This window comes from Protopterus annectens, chromosome 4.part0 (assembly GCF_019279795.1).
Source record: "Protopterus annectens isolate FY-2018-M chromosome 4.part0, PAN1.0, whole genome shotgun sequence".
In the NCBI taxonomy this organism is placed as follows: Eukaryota; Metazoa; Chordata; order Ceratodontiformes; family Protopteridae; genus Protopterus; species Protopterus annectens.
This window is the reverse complement of record NC_056733.1, coordinates 1553954811-1553971933: the sequence shown is the minus strand read 5'-3', so window position 1 is coordinate 1553971933 and position 17123 is coordinate 1553954811.

Below are 17123 nucleotides of genomic sequence, written 5' to 3'. Positions count from 1 at the left end.
ATGCATTGGAGCCGTGGCTGATGACACCCATCAGAAATGCACACACACCTGAACAGGAACGCCATAATGAGGCACATGCACAAACACATAATGTAATAGAGCATGTGTTTGGGCTGCTCAAGTCACGGTTCCAGTGTCTGGACACATCTGGTGGAGCCTTGCAGTACACACCAACTACATGTACCCAAATTGTCATGGTATGTGCTATGCTACATAATATGATCTTGCGAAAACAGCTGCAGCAGGACCAGCATAGGGCTGGGCCAAACAGCCCCCCACCATTGCCAAGGCCATCACAGGCAGAGCGTGACTCAGAGGAGGAACAACCTGAGCCTGCCCCAGTAGGCAGAAGGAGGCGTGCCCAGTATGCCCTGGCCTTGGCAAAGATGCAACGCATAGCACATACACTAGCTCAGTAGGAACCCTGGGAATGATACCCCCTCTGACTCACTCAAATAATAACATGGATGCCTAAAATAACATGACCTGCTCACAAACATGTACAGGGAAGTGTAATATGCGCATCCGACAGAGGCAGCCCTGCAGCACCACCTGAGGCATGAATGCCATGTGTTAAGTAATGTAACACCATGTACTATATGCACACCTGTGGACCCTGACTAACATCCACCCTCACCAAGCATGAAGCCACAAAATGACGATGGGATGATCAAGTGCAATAACTGGCTGAAGTAATGCAGTTAGTCAAAGGGAGCCAATGTGTTTCAGGCTGGGAAGACATGCGGAGCATGACATGATGCACCACCTGCTAGGGGTGGCGTGCACCTATCATTCCATGCCCCATGGATACTGGCAAAGGCTGTCAGTACCCACAGCATGCCCTGAATAGGTAAGTCTCAAAACACAAACCCACCTTCATAGGTACCACAAGGGATAGGAACCTAGATGCAATGCTACCCAATGCCAGAAGTCTAAACAGCAAGATGTGTGCAGTGTAAATGCACACAGTATGGAGAATGTAGATACCAGTCCTGTAATAGAGAACTGGGTCAAGGCTCACATCAGCACTCTAACACTACCAGGTCACACCTCATACTGTGCTGTACAGACACAAAACATGGAACAAGCTACAAAAGGAGGGTGACTAGCAATAAATGTCAAGGATAACCACACCCCCATGTTGGTACCACAACAAGAAGCAGCATGGATTAGCCATGGTCAAATACCAATGGCTAAAACCGCCTCCCAGTGTATAGCCTGCTAAAGACTACTGTCCTAATACCAGGAACTGCACCTGGCCTATGTTGGAATACATGAATATATCTAGCCCTCCAAACCACATTATATTGCTTGACTGAAAATACCCAGACATACACTGGGAGCATTATACTAGCACCAACACAGTAGGAGAAAAGTTCCCAGAATCCATAAACCAAAATGCCCAGGAACAACGTACCACTCCCACAAGAGGGGTAAGCATACCGGATGTGATAATCAGCAACATGTGTACTGGATGGCAAGATGAGAAGTGTATCCCTCACTGGTAAGACCAGACCATAGAGTAATCACACTGGATATACACATCCCGACCCCAGTCCCTGGCCACAATACCAAAGTGAAAAACATGTGTAAAGCATAGGTTGCAGCCCTCCAAACTGATGTTGAATCCACGAAAGGCCCTGTGCAAGTGCAGAATATGGGACACACCACAGAACATGTTATACAGGCATTCCATGAACACAGCCAGGAATGCTTGGAGTATGCAGTCACAAATAACAACAACACACAATGCCATACACGCAGGCATCTGGCATGCTGGACTCCAGCCATTACCAAACCATGCAAGAGAATGAGGAAGCTACCACATGATAGAGCAAACATAAAAAGGGAAGTAATCACTGACCAGTAGTATGGCAATAACATATGTCCACACATACAATCCACTAAGTCCAGCCACAACAAGTAGATTCTGTGAATCCAGAGGCAATGTGACACCTGTCCCAAGTACACAGACACCAAAAAATAGCAGTCTTAGTCGCCAAGGATGATGAATAAAATTATTTTATTATTCCAAACAAAAGTGAGCGCTTTCATCTACCTCTGTAGACTTCATCAGACAAATGAGAACTGGCACCATACTATATTTATAGAACACTTAATTATCTCAATAAAACAATTAATACATTAAATTGAAAAATTGAGAAATTATAAAAAATCATCTGTATCACATTAATTAATTAAAACCACACAGTAAAAAATGTAGTGAACAATATCTAACTTATTAAAGAACTTCTATGTATGTTTTACCAATTTCTTATATCTTATATGTACATGAACTGTTACAGTTCTATACTTTTCACATAGCTTGTAGCCAACAACTAAAACCTTGTATTTTTAATTTATATTTCTATTTATTTTTATTTTCATCTTTATGATTGAATATGACCAAACCTAAAAGAAAATAAAAATAAAAATCACCTTGAAAAATAATATTAAAAATGAAATAAAAATGAAAATGAAAACAGAAATAAAAATAATACTATTTTTAGGAATGTTAAAGTTAATATTTAAAAATTAATTTATACTTTCCCTGCTCTATCTACCAAAATGGCTTTGATACTAATATATTCATTTAAGCCAGGGAAAATGTTAGCCTTCAGCCTCAACTGCCAACTCACTTCCCTATATAATAAAAGATTTTTCAAATCACCTCCCTTGTAGTCATTTTTCACCAGGTCTATAATACCAAATTTAAAACCTTTGAAAGAACTACACACTGTAGAATGTTTGTACAGAGCACTTGTGTCTTTTTTAACTCTAATGTCATTTGTATGCTCATAAATCCTGTCCTTTAGTGCTCTTTCAGTTTTTTCCACATAAAAGGGCGAACATTGTGTACAAATGGCTAAATATACTAACATCTTTGTGTGACAATTACCCTTACATAAATGTACTATACTACCCAACCCATTATTTAATTGTACAGTTTCATTTTTATAAATATGGGTACATTGTCCACATCTACCACAGGCATGGGTAGCCCTTTTAATGTTTCCATAGTTAATGTCCCTTTCAAAGGTTCTTTTAAAGTTAATGCCTATTTTATAAGTAAAATGGGGTCTATTACCCACCGCTTCATGTACCTCCTTATTGGTCTTAAGTATTGACCAATTAGTTTCCAAAATTTTAGTGAATTATTTGGTAAAAACATTAAATTCAGTTATACAAGTTCCTTGGTAATTTATTTTTTCTTTGTCCAATTCCTCTGTTTTATTTAATGTTTTACCCAACAAAGACTTGAATTTTGTACCCCATCCATTATACACTTCTTCTAAAATACCACCAACCAAAACTTTTGGATAACCCCTCTCGATGAATTTTTCACCTAAAATGACAAACTCTTCATAAAGGTCCTTGAAATCAGAGGTCATCAGTGCTTCCCTTACAGCCTGCCCTTTAATAAGGCTTCTTTTTTGATGAAAGGGGTGATGACTATCAAAGTGTAAATAACCATTACACCATGTCTCCTTTCGAAAAATCCTAGACTTAAAGCCCAGCCCTACTTTGCTGACTGTAATGTCAAGAAAATCAATACTGTTTAACCCAACAGTATGGGTGAATGACAAAACATTAGTTGCTTTATTAATATAAGCCATGAATTCCTCTAGTTGTTCCTGTGTACATTCCCATAGAACAAAAATGTCGTCCAAAAACCTATAATAACCCTTCATGAATTTGAAATGTATACTATTAAATATATGTCTCTCTTCCCATTCTAACATCACAAGGTTGGCATAAATGGGGGCACAAGCTGCCCCCATAGCCACTCCGCTTACCTGTTGAAAATATTCACCCTGGAAGCCTATATAATTGTTGTCTAGAACAACTTCCATCAATTCCAAAACCAGCTGTTTCTGATCTAAAGGCACTTCCAGATGTTTATGTATACTATCTTCAAAGAATTCAAATCCTAATAGTCTTGGGATACAGGTAAACAAATCTTTTACATCTATGGTTAAAAAGATGCAATTTTCAGACCACATACCATTATTAATTTTACCTAGAAAATCTCAAGAATCTTTAAGTATATGATTTGTCTTAGTGACAATATTCTTGATAGTTCTGTCTATATAGACTGCTAAAGGATGTGTTTTTGAATGTTTTGCAGAAACAATTGGTCTGAAAGGTGGTTCCACAATAGATTTGTGGACTTTGGGTACTCTAAAAAACTGTGAAATAGTAGGGTTAGGTTGATTTAAAAAATTATATATGGTCTTATCTATTCTGTTTTCTAACAAATATTCATACAAGAGAGAGTCAATCCTACCATACGCTATTTGTATCTCATTATAGGATACCGAGGCATAAGTGTTGGTGTCTAACAATATGTTAGTAAGAAGATTGTTGTATTCTTCACAATTAAATAAAACAACTCCCCCTCCCTTGATATCGTTCTGTTTTTTAAAATCCAGTAATAATTTTTCTTCATCTCTGCTTATATTGTGGTAAAATCCATCCTTTCTATTTTTATTATAAGCTTCATAAATCTCATTTGTGACAATGTTTTCAAAAGTCAATATAGATGGATGAAGTGGGGGATTATATATACTACTCCTAACCAGCTCTCTATTAAATGTAGAACCTTCACTACCTGATTTTTTATGTAATAATTTGAGATTTCATTTCCTAAGGTATGTCTTAAGTTCTATCAAAATGTGTGCTAAATCTCCTAACTGAGATTTTACAAATTTAAAGCCTTTGGAAAGTAGATTGAAATGTTCAATACCTAAAACAATTGGTGTATAGTTAAAAATCTTGAAACCCTTATACTCAAAAATAATGTTGTTAACATCAGATGTAATGCCTGTTATGGCAGACACGAAGCAGTTGGCCAGTTAGTACACAACATGACACCTAACACACAACCATAAATGTGAGATGTTGTTGAAGTTCACACACACCCAAATATGTGGTGGACTTCAGAGTGCAACATATGGAAAGCTCACACTGGGCATGCTCGCACACTTTGATAAATGAGGCATATGTCAGACAACATGCCATGGAAAGGCTGAACTGGGCATGCTCACACACTTAGGCCATATCTCCGTTTAGCAGTTGGCCACACATATCTGGTATTTGTATGTGTCAGTCCAGGAACCAACCACAACACAGCAATCTGCCCAGTGCACACAGTAAATGACTACAGAGACATAAGTGATATAGTGGATCCCCGTCATATGCAAACATCTTCCACAGATACACAAGTTGGTCATAGGAACAGGGAATGCTATGGCAATAAAGACCTGCAAACAGTAGAACAGCACAACAAATATTGTGCATCCGACAATTGAACATATGGGTGTAGAGGTCAATACTAGGCTTGTTGCCCTAGGGAATGACAGCTCAGCCAGAGTGTGCTTGGCATCTGCATCCCCAGTACAGTAGGCTACTGTGCCACTGTAAAGTAGGTCACATAAGGCAACGTGTGAGGCTAGTGAGCTGTGCCTCTGTCAAGCAGGGGCACCGTGGAGGTCCCAGGGATTGAATGTGCTAAGCCACAGCCATGTTGTCAGTGTGTGCTGGAAGAGGGTTGCAGAGGATCTCTAACAGTAAGTGTCCGTCAATAACAGACTGAGGGGAGCCCTATCTGCATTCTCTGGACAATTCCACTGTCAACACTGTGTTGTAATGATTATGTGTGAATGAAGTGCCATGCCGGAACTGTTCACAGATGTCCTCCCTCTGTGGGCTACAGCTCTGCAATGTATTAGCTCACTCTGTCTGTTGTACGGCTCATATATGGCTGGTGTACACCTGACAGGTGTCTTGTTGTGGAGCAGTCATGGGTATATGTGGGATAGCATGATCAATGCAAACCGTACACATGCTCATAAAATGCAATTGTCAAGGATTATGCTGAGTGGCCAGTATAGTCTCCCAGCATGGGTCCTCTGAAGTTGCCCACCCCAGTCATCACAAGTGTAGAGTGTGCTTGTGCTAAATACAATTTGTGTGCAGTGACAACCTTGCCTGGGGATGGAAATGGGATATGGATGTCCACGGAAAGGTGGGTATGGTCAGATATCAACAATGGTGGTCTACCTCTGGTGTGGAACAGTGAGTACCCACGTTGCAGATGGACAGGTGCAATATGTATTCCCCCATGTGGCTGTGGTGTGTGGTTCTGCCATAGCACATGGACCCACAAATTGTAGTGGCTGTAGGGTAAAGTGGTAGAGGCCTGAGTATTTCTCACACACAATATGCCTGTACCTGATGTTAACAACTGGAATGGTGTATGTGAACACCTGCATATCCCGGCACTGTTCCCAGGGAAGCTAAGTGTGTGTCCTGGATGTGGGTGTGGTGTTCTGGACTGGTTGTGTTGTGTGTTACAGGTCCTGTGGTCACAAAGCATGGTATAGAACATAACCTGCCAGTGCGATGTGCATATCCGACCCTGACGTAGGTGGCTGCAAATGCATATATATGCTATCCCCCACCTGACAGGTAGTACTACATGTACATACATCTGTAGAAATAAAAATGTCAGCACCCTATAAATACTGCAGGTGCAGAACAGATGCCCAATAATTCGGATAGTGCGCTCAGCTAATGCGTCTCCCTCAAGTTTCATAATATAGTTAGGTAGGGGTTTGAATCCTGCAAATGCTCTGTGTGTGTGAAAGGCTATGAGAGGGAAATGTCCCTTTTGGCAACTGGGAAAACACACTACAGGATGCACATTCCCCTTTCTAAGCACTGATGATGTCAGCACCCTATAAGTAAAGCAGGAGAAGGGAAACCTCCCAGTAATGCGAATAGCATGTTCTGCTAATGCGTCCGTCTCGAGTGTCATAACATAGTTAAGTAGGGGTTTGAATCCTATAAATGCGCAGTGTGTGTGGAGGGGGTTAGTGCGTGTGTAAGGGAGATGTCCCTTTTGGCATCTGTGAAAGCACTCTACAGGATGCACATTCCCCAATATCAGCACGGATGATGTCAGCACCCTATAAGTACAGCAGGAGAAGAGAAACATTCCAGTAATTTGAATAGCACACTCTGCTAATGCGTCTTTCCCGAGTGTCATAATATAGTTAGGTCGGAGTTTGAAACCTGTAAATGGCATGTGTGTGTGTGTTTTTGTTTTGGGGACTCTGTGTGTGTGCAATTCTGTATGAAAAACATGTGCTTTTTTGAAATCAGGAGATCACACTACATGATGCACATTACCCTTTCCAAACAGTGATGATGACAGCACCCTATACATACAGCTGGAGAAAAGACATCTTCCAGTAATCAGAATAGCGCAACCTGCTACAGCATCACTCCCAAGTGCCATAACATGTTTAGATAGGGGTTTGAAACCTGCAAGTGTGTGTGTGTTTGGATGTGGGGAGTTTGTTTGTGTGCATTTCTGTATGAAAAACATGTTAGTTTTGGCAATCAGGAGATCACACTACCAGATGCACATTACCCTTTCAGAGCAGTGATGATGTCAGCACCCTATAAGTACAGCCAGAGAAGAGGCACCATCTAGTAATCCGAATAATGCACTTCGCTAATGCGTCTCTCTCATGTGTCGTGACTTAGTTAAGTAGGGGTATGAATTCTGCAAATGGCAAGTGTGTGTGTGGGGGTAGTAGGGTGTGTGTAAATGCAAGTGTGAAAGAACAGATCTTTTTGGCAGATACTACAATACACCAGATGCTGCATATTCCCCCAGTAAACACAGGGGATGTCACCACACTATCAGCACAGCCAAACAGGGCTAGTTGACCAGTAATGCCAATAGTGCGCTCTGCTACTGGGTCTATTACCATTGTCAGAGTACAGATAGGTATGTTTTGGTAACCCACAACTGCCACGCGTGGTTGTGTCACACATTATGACCTTGTGTGGGTCTTTGTGAATAACAATGCATGCCATTGCCTAAACCAGCAATGGCATTGCACACATGATGTATGTGTGTGACACATACACATAAATACCTGTGACCTGCAGTAGTTACCATGTCTGACACATGCCTCGAGTGGATAAATGGTATTTGCAATCTATACCAATATGACTGTGTCTTACTGTGCAGGGGCCGCATGCGGTATGTGTCTATACAGTGTAGGTGTATATGGTGAAATACCTACAGCAGGGGATACACATCTGGTCTGGGCCATATAGTCTACATGTAGTCGATGTACAGGTGCTGCATGTTCCCACCTGTTGTGGGAGTGGTAACATGTCATTCCACTGCAATTCAGTGACCACATGCTGTGAACCCTTCAACTAGTGTGTTGTAGCTACAGTAATGCTCACGCACAATGTTTGGCTGGATGCAGTCCAGCCATATAAAGACAGTTCTTGAGACTGTCATATTGCCAATGTTGTTATGGAGGATAGGTGGTTTTCCTGTGTATGGGAGGGTTGTGTGTGCCAGGCCATGAACCAAATGGCAGTCCGACACACTGTTAGCTGCACATGATTAGGCCCTGATGTTTTGTGCTGTGCCAACAACCTGGAGGTGTGTGTATCTGTGGTGCCTTGGGATACCACCCCCCTGTCCATGTGTGTTACATGTGTAGGGGACGACAGGCATGGTATGAGGCATAACCTGTCAGTGATGGGTTACACCTGTGAGCCATGAATCAGGACTCTGGTACTGCACAGACATTGCAGTTCACAGTGCTGAAGACAGTGTCCAGTGCATGCATCTTGCGGTGTACACTGCTGGTGTTGTGTAGCAGCACTGTTAGTGTCCTAACCTGTATGATACCCGTGGAGGTGGCTATGTAATCCATGTCCTGCAGCATAAGGCAGTATGTGTGTATCAAGGAGCTTTGCCAATATACACCGGGCCATGGGTGTCTCGTGCAAGCTGACCCTTGCACATCATTGTGGCTTCCCTAGCATGTTAGCACACGTTGACAGCCAGTGGATACCCTATGAATGACATTGGAGACTGAGCAGAATGTAGACATACAACACCCTTCCTACATATAGTGGTAGCATACCTGGTGAGGGTATGTTGGCAACCAAGATCAGGCTCATACTGGCCCATGCCACATGCTGAGAAATCCATTCTATGTTCCCTATCATGCAGTCCAGGGAGGTATGTCTCAGGTCATCCATAGTGGCATGGTCAATTAGTGAGTCATATGTGTCCATGCCTCTGACTGACCTGTATGCATGTGTTCTGTGGTGGACCATAGTGCCCCTGAGGCATAACACTGTGACCTTCACCAGATACAGCCTGTTGAGCTGGACCCCAGTGCAGCACCCAAGACAGGTACCTGACACATCTGTAGCAGGTGTGTTGTGTAGCCCTACAGGCTGTGAGTGTGTGGCACATGGGATGTGTGTGCCATGTGTGGCATGTGCTCTGTTCTGACGGAACATATGCCTGTGTGCCAGCTGCGGAGGTGTGTGATGCTCAGGCAGGATGCTATTCTGAATCCCACATATGCCCCAGTGTGTTCAGCATGCTGTCAGTGCATGTCTATGTCTGACTTGTATTGTAGTCACTGTAATATGACATGCCACCTGACAGGGTATGGCATTACTGGGTTCAGAGAGCTCAGTCCCCAGATTGGCTATGTGGTGGCATCCCACACATGTGTTGTACGTTCCTGGCCAAGGGTGATGGCTGACTGCATACATGTGGCATCTGTGACATTGCCACATGACTCACATAAACCACAACTGGACCATAGAGGTGATTCACAGGTTACCTTTGCACATGCTACCCTAGTAGTGTGATTGCCATGGTGAGTACCAACACATAGGGCCAATGGGAAACAACATACTGAAGGTGTGTATGTGTGGGTGTACTGCTACTGTTTCATAGCACTGGCATATATGACTGCACACGTGGGTAAATGCCAGGTAAGACATGTGCAATGTGTCACAGGCAACGTACATGCGAACAGGACGGACAGTGACGTTCTGCCATGTGTAAACCTGACATACGTATCGTACGCTATGCAGATGTCACTAGGAGTCCACAGAAGCACTGTAACTCTGCATTGCAGGTGTAAGCAGTGTTCCAGGGAACCCCAAGCAAACATGCATGCAAACAAAGCTACAGTAAGCAGGGCTGGAAGTAGTTCATTGTATAACAAAGAAGGGGTAACACTAACAGTAAGTAACAATGCAAATATGTAGGCACTATCAACATGTACCCAGGAATACACAGCGTAGATGCCCATGGTAGAACTGATATTATGTCATTGTTAATTGTGATTTGGATTACATTGGTACTGCACACATATCAACATGCGCAAACATCCACATTGCATAGTCGTTGTGGGCAACTTGACACCATTACTGTACATGTCCACCATTGCATATCACTACTTGCGTTAGCTTCCCCCCTGTGCTACCCATGTATGCGGCTATCTGTTGACATCCTTACCACTGGCATGCAATTATGTGCAGCTGTTACTCTTTGGTATGTACTATGGGTGCAGATAACAATTCAGGACATTCATACGGTTACTGCATCAGGCATGCTGGGATATACACACAGTCATATCAGCACACTGTACTGTTACCAACATGATACTACTAATACACTTCTATGTAGTCACCCTGTGCATCAGCAATGTGTTTACCTGTTCCAGCAATGATGTTGGAGATTGCAGGAGGTGGCACAGTGTCATCATATGCACAGGGTGTGAATTAGGTATGCCTGCGTCTGCCACTGATACCACCAATTGACATGTGTGTGTATGTGTGTTGGTGAGGGGCAGCAGTACAGGGTGGGGCACTGATGGTGCAGTGTGTGCGTGTATGTGGTCACCCTAGGTGTTAACATTTTGCATGTGTGTATGCACGCACACAGTTCCACCTCATGGCTGCCATATACAGGGGTTTGTGGACAGCCACAGACTGCACCTGGCAGGTCATACAGATCAGTGTCTGTGGGCACGGACAGAGTACCTGTGCCTGGCAGGGGTGCTATGGACTGTATCCAGTACTAAGCCAGACTGGGTACTGTCATCAGAAGCAGGAGTGTGTTGACTGGACACAGGTCCCTGTTGGGACTGTCCAGAGCCATGTGCACGTGGTCTCCTGGGGCGTTCCGATGACAGCACAGACCCAGCATTGCTGGGGCTGCTGCTGGCACTATGGGGGCATGCGCAGGCCTGTTGTCGTCCTCGCCGACTGCCAGCTGCTGCTGTTGCTGGCATACGGCCACGTTGATGCCACAACCGCCCACCATTGCCCTGGCTCATGGACATTTGGTTGTGGAACTGCTGTAGTATGTCCCCACAATGTCTGTCTATGACATCGGTGAAATTACGGATAGCATCCGCGATGTCACGCATACTGTCAGTCATGGCTGTGCGACATGCTCTCAGCTCCCTCAGACCCTGTCTTTTATACCTTTCCATATGCGACTGTGCCTGCATGACAGCCCGAAACATAGCTGAGGTTGACAGACCTCTTTGGGCACGTCTGCCAGAGGCAGTACTCCCACGGATGCTCCCACGAGAACCCATGGGCAACTGTCTGTGTGGTACCATCGCAGGACCCTGCCCATGACTGCTGTGTGGGGAAGCATGTGCCACAGATACCACATTACCCTGGTCAATGCCCACTGTATCCTGTCCATCACCTAGGGACAATGGTGACAAAGGATGTACTGGCAGGATGACTGTGCACAATGATGGGGTTGACAGCTGTGCACTGTCAATTGGCTGACCAATGGCGGACCCTGACACACCTACCTGTACCATTACACAGATATCATCATTACTAGTACCTGTGGCACCAGATTCAGGTTCCCTGCTGCAGGATACCAGTGCAGAACCAGAACCTGTGGGAGGAAGACAGGAAACACAGTTTTCAGTGTCCACACATTGTTACCAGTGATGCACTTATGCACACATGCACACATGCACACATGCACACATGCACACATGGACACAGGCACACATGCACACATGGACACAGGCACACATGCACACAGGCACACATGCAGACATGCACACGTGGACACATGCACACAGGCACACATGCACACATGCACACATGCACGCATGCACACAGGCACACATGCACACATGCAGACATGCAGACATGCACACATGGACACATGCACACGTGGACACATGCACACATGCACACATGCACACGTTGACACATGCACACATGCACACGTGGACACATGCACACATGGACACATGCACACATGCACACATGGTCACGTGTACACATGCACACATGCACATGTGGACACAGGCATACATGCACGCATGCACACATGCACACATGCACACGTGGACACAGGCACATATGCACACATGCACACATGCACACATGGACACAGGCACACCTGCACACCTGCACACATGCACACATGCACACATGGGCACAGGCACACCTGCACACATGCACACATGCACACCCCGCAGTATACACACAGAGCACTACTGAGTTACACTAGTGTTACTAGCACTATCAGGGCTATTATAGGTATTGTTAAACACACTCACCAGCATGGATGGCCTGCCATGCTGTAACCCCAGAGGGATCTGCAGAAATGATGAGATTAATGTCAGTGGGCACAACTGTGCCATTGATACTGCATATGATACAGTGCAGTAGTACAACAGTTGCCTTTCACATGTCAGCTGCTGATATTGCCAATATCACACATGCACAATTACATACTATGATGACAGCTACATACCACGGACGCACCTTACACATGCATTAACTAACAGTGTACAGAACAGTCAAGTGTACATATAGCACATTACCTGCACGCTCCATGTTGTGCTGCTGTGTGGATCCAGCCTCCATCATGATGCAGGTGTATTGCTGTTGCTGTTCCGGGGCTGGAGCCACAACACTTAGGAGTAGCCCCTCCAGTCTGGTGAGGGGATGTGGCCACCCACCTCCTGTGGCAACCTGTTGCCTGTGGATATCCGATGCACGCTGACGGACATTTCTGATTAAATCACTGCAGTGATGTTGTACCTGCTCATATGTCCTATTATGCGTGCCAATGTCATTTACCCTACGGACAAGATCTTGCCGCAGTGCAGCCCTCTCCTGCTGATTCTGACTGGTGCGGGAAAACAGTATGTCATACTCCCGCACCAGGCTCTGGTGTATCTCCTCATCTTCCGCTGCAGAGTAGGCGGGATTACGCTGATGCGCCATCTCCCTGGAAGAGAACACAAACAGGATATCAGCAGACTATGTCAGCAATATATGGCACACATACTATACATGATACTCATGTGTAGTGATATACTACTACTCCCATATGTTGTATGTGTGTGTCTCGTGGTGGATACACAAGTACATGGCCAGATATCAGTGCTCAGCCAACACCTGTGCAACAATACCTGCCACATTCCACACAACATAGAAGCATGCCCCAAGGGTCAGCACACACTGACAGGTCCAATGCACAACCTCACTCTGGGGGTTCATCCCAAGGTACTGTATGTGGGACACCATCCACTAGTGTGATGTGGACACAAATTACTCAGCCTGGATATACATATCCCACCACCACCACCAGCACAGTAGACTACTTTGATATGTATGTGATTAGACAGTTATTCACTTGTTAGGACTGAGATGGTATCCATGCAGCACACTGGGCCAGTGGAAGCCACAACCCACACTGCTGACCTTTGCAAATGCTTATCACGGACATCCCACAAATTGCATGGAACTTGCACACACATTTTTAACCCAGACCCCATGCACAAAGGTTAGGCATCCTGTCCGGTGGACCCCAGACAGAGGCAGATTGTATAACAATAGCAGGAGGCTACTGCAGGACAGAGCAGATTCACATTAAGGGAAGGCATCTGTGGTCAGCAGTGGTACTACGCTACGGTCTCTCATAACAACGGCCACGGCCTACTCTGGGAGGGAAATGGCCACAAACACTATGGATAACCACAAGGCCTTCTTCAGTTATGTTACACATATGGACCAAATGCCTCAGATATGCTCTGCATTAATACACACCTACTTAACATTCACCAAACACACAGATATTGGCAACATTCTTGCAGACAGGTTCAGTGCACGTATCCCCCCTCCTTCTCCCCCACCAGTTGAAATACTTATCACAGCTGTATGTAACCTCCCTATCATCTCACATGTCCAGGTGAGGGCTGCCCTCAGCAAAGCAGAACACACAGCATCACTGTGACCTGATGGTATCCCTGGATGTGTGCTACATGCACTCCAAGAGGACATACAACCGCATATAAGACTGATAATTAATCTTGGCCGTACTACAGGATATGTACCTGGACATTAGCATACAGCAACAGTGGTCCCACACCACTAAGGAGGCACCTCTACTGACCCTGGGAACTACCACATCATATGCATAACCGGCCTGGTCTGCTAAGCTATGGAATTATTCAGTATGGGATACATATGCAGTGATATCGGGTACCTGCAGAAACTTGTTCCCAGCCAGTTTGCCTTTGTGATGGGCTGATCCTGCCTTTTGAACCTGGCTGACCTTTCAAAACAGTCACTACAGCCATTGCTGAGGGCAACGCACAGACAACTGCTGCCAGGATCATGGCCTAACACTGATTGACATGTAATGTATAGTCATCCCCTTTTGGTGGAACTACGTACACACAACATATCACATGGACATACCTATAGATACAGACCTATGACACATTTGGAGGGTTCACAGTATGCAGACTATTAACCTGCTACTTTGCATTACCTCTGTTTGTCGCAGCTGGTTGCGTTACCACTGCTTCTGCTTCCTGCTGCTACTGTCACTGCTGACAGATTAGAGTCAGTGTGTAGCATGTGTTTTTTTTGTTTTTTTTTTCTCTCTGTCTCTGTCTGTCTCTCTCCCTCTGTCTGCTTCCAGACAGTGCAATGAACGTATTGCATGTGTGGAGTGTTAGTACAGGATGCTTTTGTAGGTATCTGCATAGGTCCATGTGATGGCCTCTCCACCAATTGTAAGCCAGCATTTGCTAATTGCATGCAGCCAGTTGTGTACTGATTGCAGTCCTCACTGTGATTTCAGGACAGTGCTATAAAAGGGTATGTCAGATAGGCGTTGCCCTTTCAGATTGTAAGGGCAGGGACCATGCTGGTATGCTGTGGACACTGTTCTGTGAGTGTAAAGGTTAGTATCTCTCTCATGATTCAGGCTGTGTTGTAGATTCACATTTCTCCATTCCTCTCTCCTGTTCCCTGTAGTAAGTGTGTATGCACAATGACACCTACAACTATATATATATATATATATATATATATATATATATATATATATATATATATATATATATATGTAAATATACATACATTTATATATGTGCATTAACTGACATTATTACCTACAAGCTACCAACTAGAATGGCTGTTTCTGTTCACACACTACTATTATGGGAATCCACTAGTTTGACAGTAATTCTAAATGACATTTTTTGTGTACTACACATCCTATATTCCCTTTACATTCATCCCTACTATTACATGTTATATTTATTTTAGCACAATGTTCTTGTATAAGAGTCATGGCTTAGTGGTAGGTCATACAAACTACTGTTTCCAAGGTCCTGGGTTCGGGACTGACAGTGGGATTTTATTTTGCTTTTGAACTGACTACAGGACCTGTCAATCAGAGTGACTAAGGCACTTTTAAGCAGTTGTAACCGGGTTAGTGCTGGTTTGCGCGAAGCTCACGCATGCGCACTGGCGTTCAGCTCCACGCACACACACGCACACCCGCTTACAACCGCTTAACAGTGCTTACTCTGGTGCACACCTGCGCTATTTTCTTTGAAAGAAATGAAAATGGGGAGACAGGAAAGTGGTGAAAAAGGGGTCACAAAGAGGGTAAGACAGCAGGGAAACAAGCTTGGGATTTGCAGGAGGGATGTAGGTAAGGCCCATAGCTGCCCATTTCTTCATCAGCAACAGCTGTGCATATGTATGTAATTTGGTGTGACATTTGAAACCTTCCACCCCTGAGAGAGGTGTCAGGACAACAACAATACTTGTTGTACAGCCAATTGTAATTGATAGTTTCCATGTCCAGCAGACATGTGTGCGGAATGGGCAGCTATGTATGGGGCGAAATTTTTTTGTGGGTACAGAGTGCCCTTTTTTTTTTTTTTTTTCAGGTGAGAGTGGTATGTCAGGTGAAGGAAGTCAGTATAGCTGGAGAGGTAGGTTGGGTAGGTAAACAGACAAGACAAACAAGACGCATACAGGGGCAGTGTATGACACATGTGGGGGGGTTACACAATTGACGGGGACGGAGGTTTGGATATCCAGAGCCCATGAGCCCACAGATGGCAACAGTGGAACTGCTATCCCCACCCATAGGCAGTTGCCACTTTTCCTTCACTGCCCAGGATGGGGCTGTGCTGGGGGCTGTGTAGGCTGGGGCTGTGCTGGGGGCTGTGTAGGCCGGGCAACAGGCATGCCCATAAGTTGTGCCACCTGTGCCTCAAGCTGGCGTAGGGGCTCAAGAACAGAGTCCCAGATCTCCCTACGCACCACATTCCGGATGCTACGGAGGGTGAGTGGTGGTTCTCCTCCGGCCACGCTTACAGAGGGGGGACGAGCCCCATCCCCTGCAGTGCTTCCACCCGCAGGTGGCACAGGGCCACCGGAGGAGGGTCCAGACTGGGCACTAGTGCCAGGTGCACTCGCCAGCTGTGGTGGGAGAGGTGGGTCCGCTGGAACCCGCCTTCCCTGTCATCCTATGTTTTGCATTATGTCATGACAGTTTGGGTTAGTGACATATAATACCATTCACAATTAGTTGTAACAGCATGCATTAGTATTCCCATTAACCAAACACCCAGATATTCACACCATTGAACAGCAAGCATAACACATGCATAATTTGAACAGCAATACACATTCCAACAACATGCAGGGTTGATTGATGGCAACAGGCCATCAGGTTTGGATGTATGAACAGGGCAGATGCATCAACGGGCATGCAAATATATATGACCCAACAGGACAAATGTCCAGGGGTGTTAATTGTGATTGCACATACCATTTTCACGTGGGATGGGTTATATGTGGTTATAGGGTGGGGTGAAGAAAATAATATTAACACCTTCGAATACCAGTACATATGCTGTACATTTCTAATAGCTGCACATATATACACACTACTGTTCTAACTACAGTTT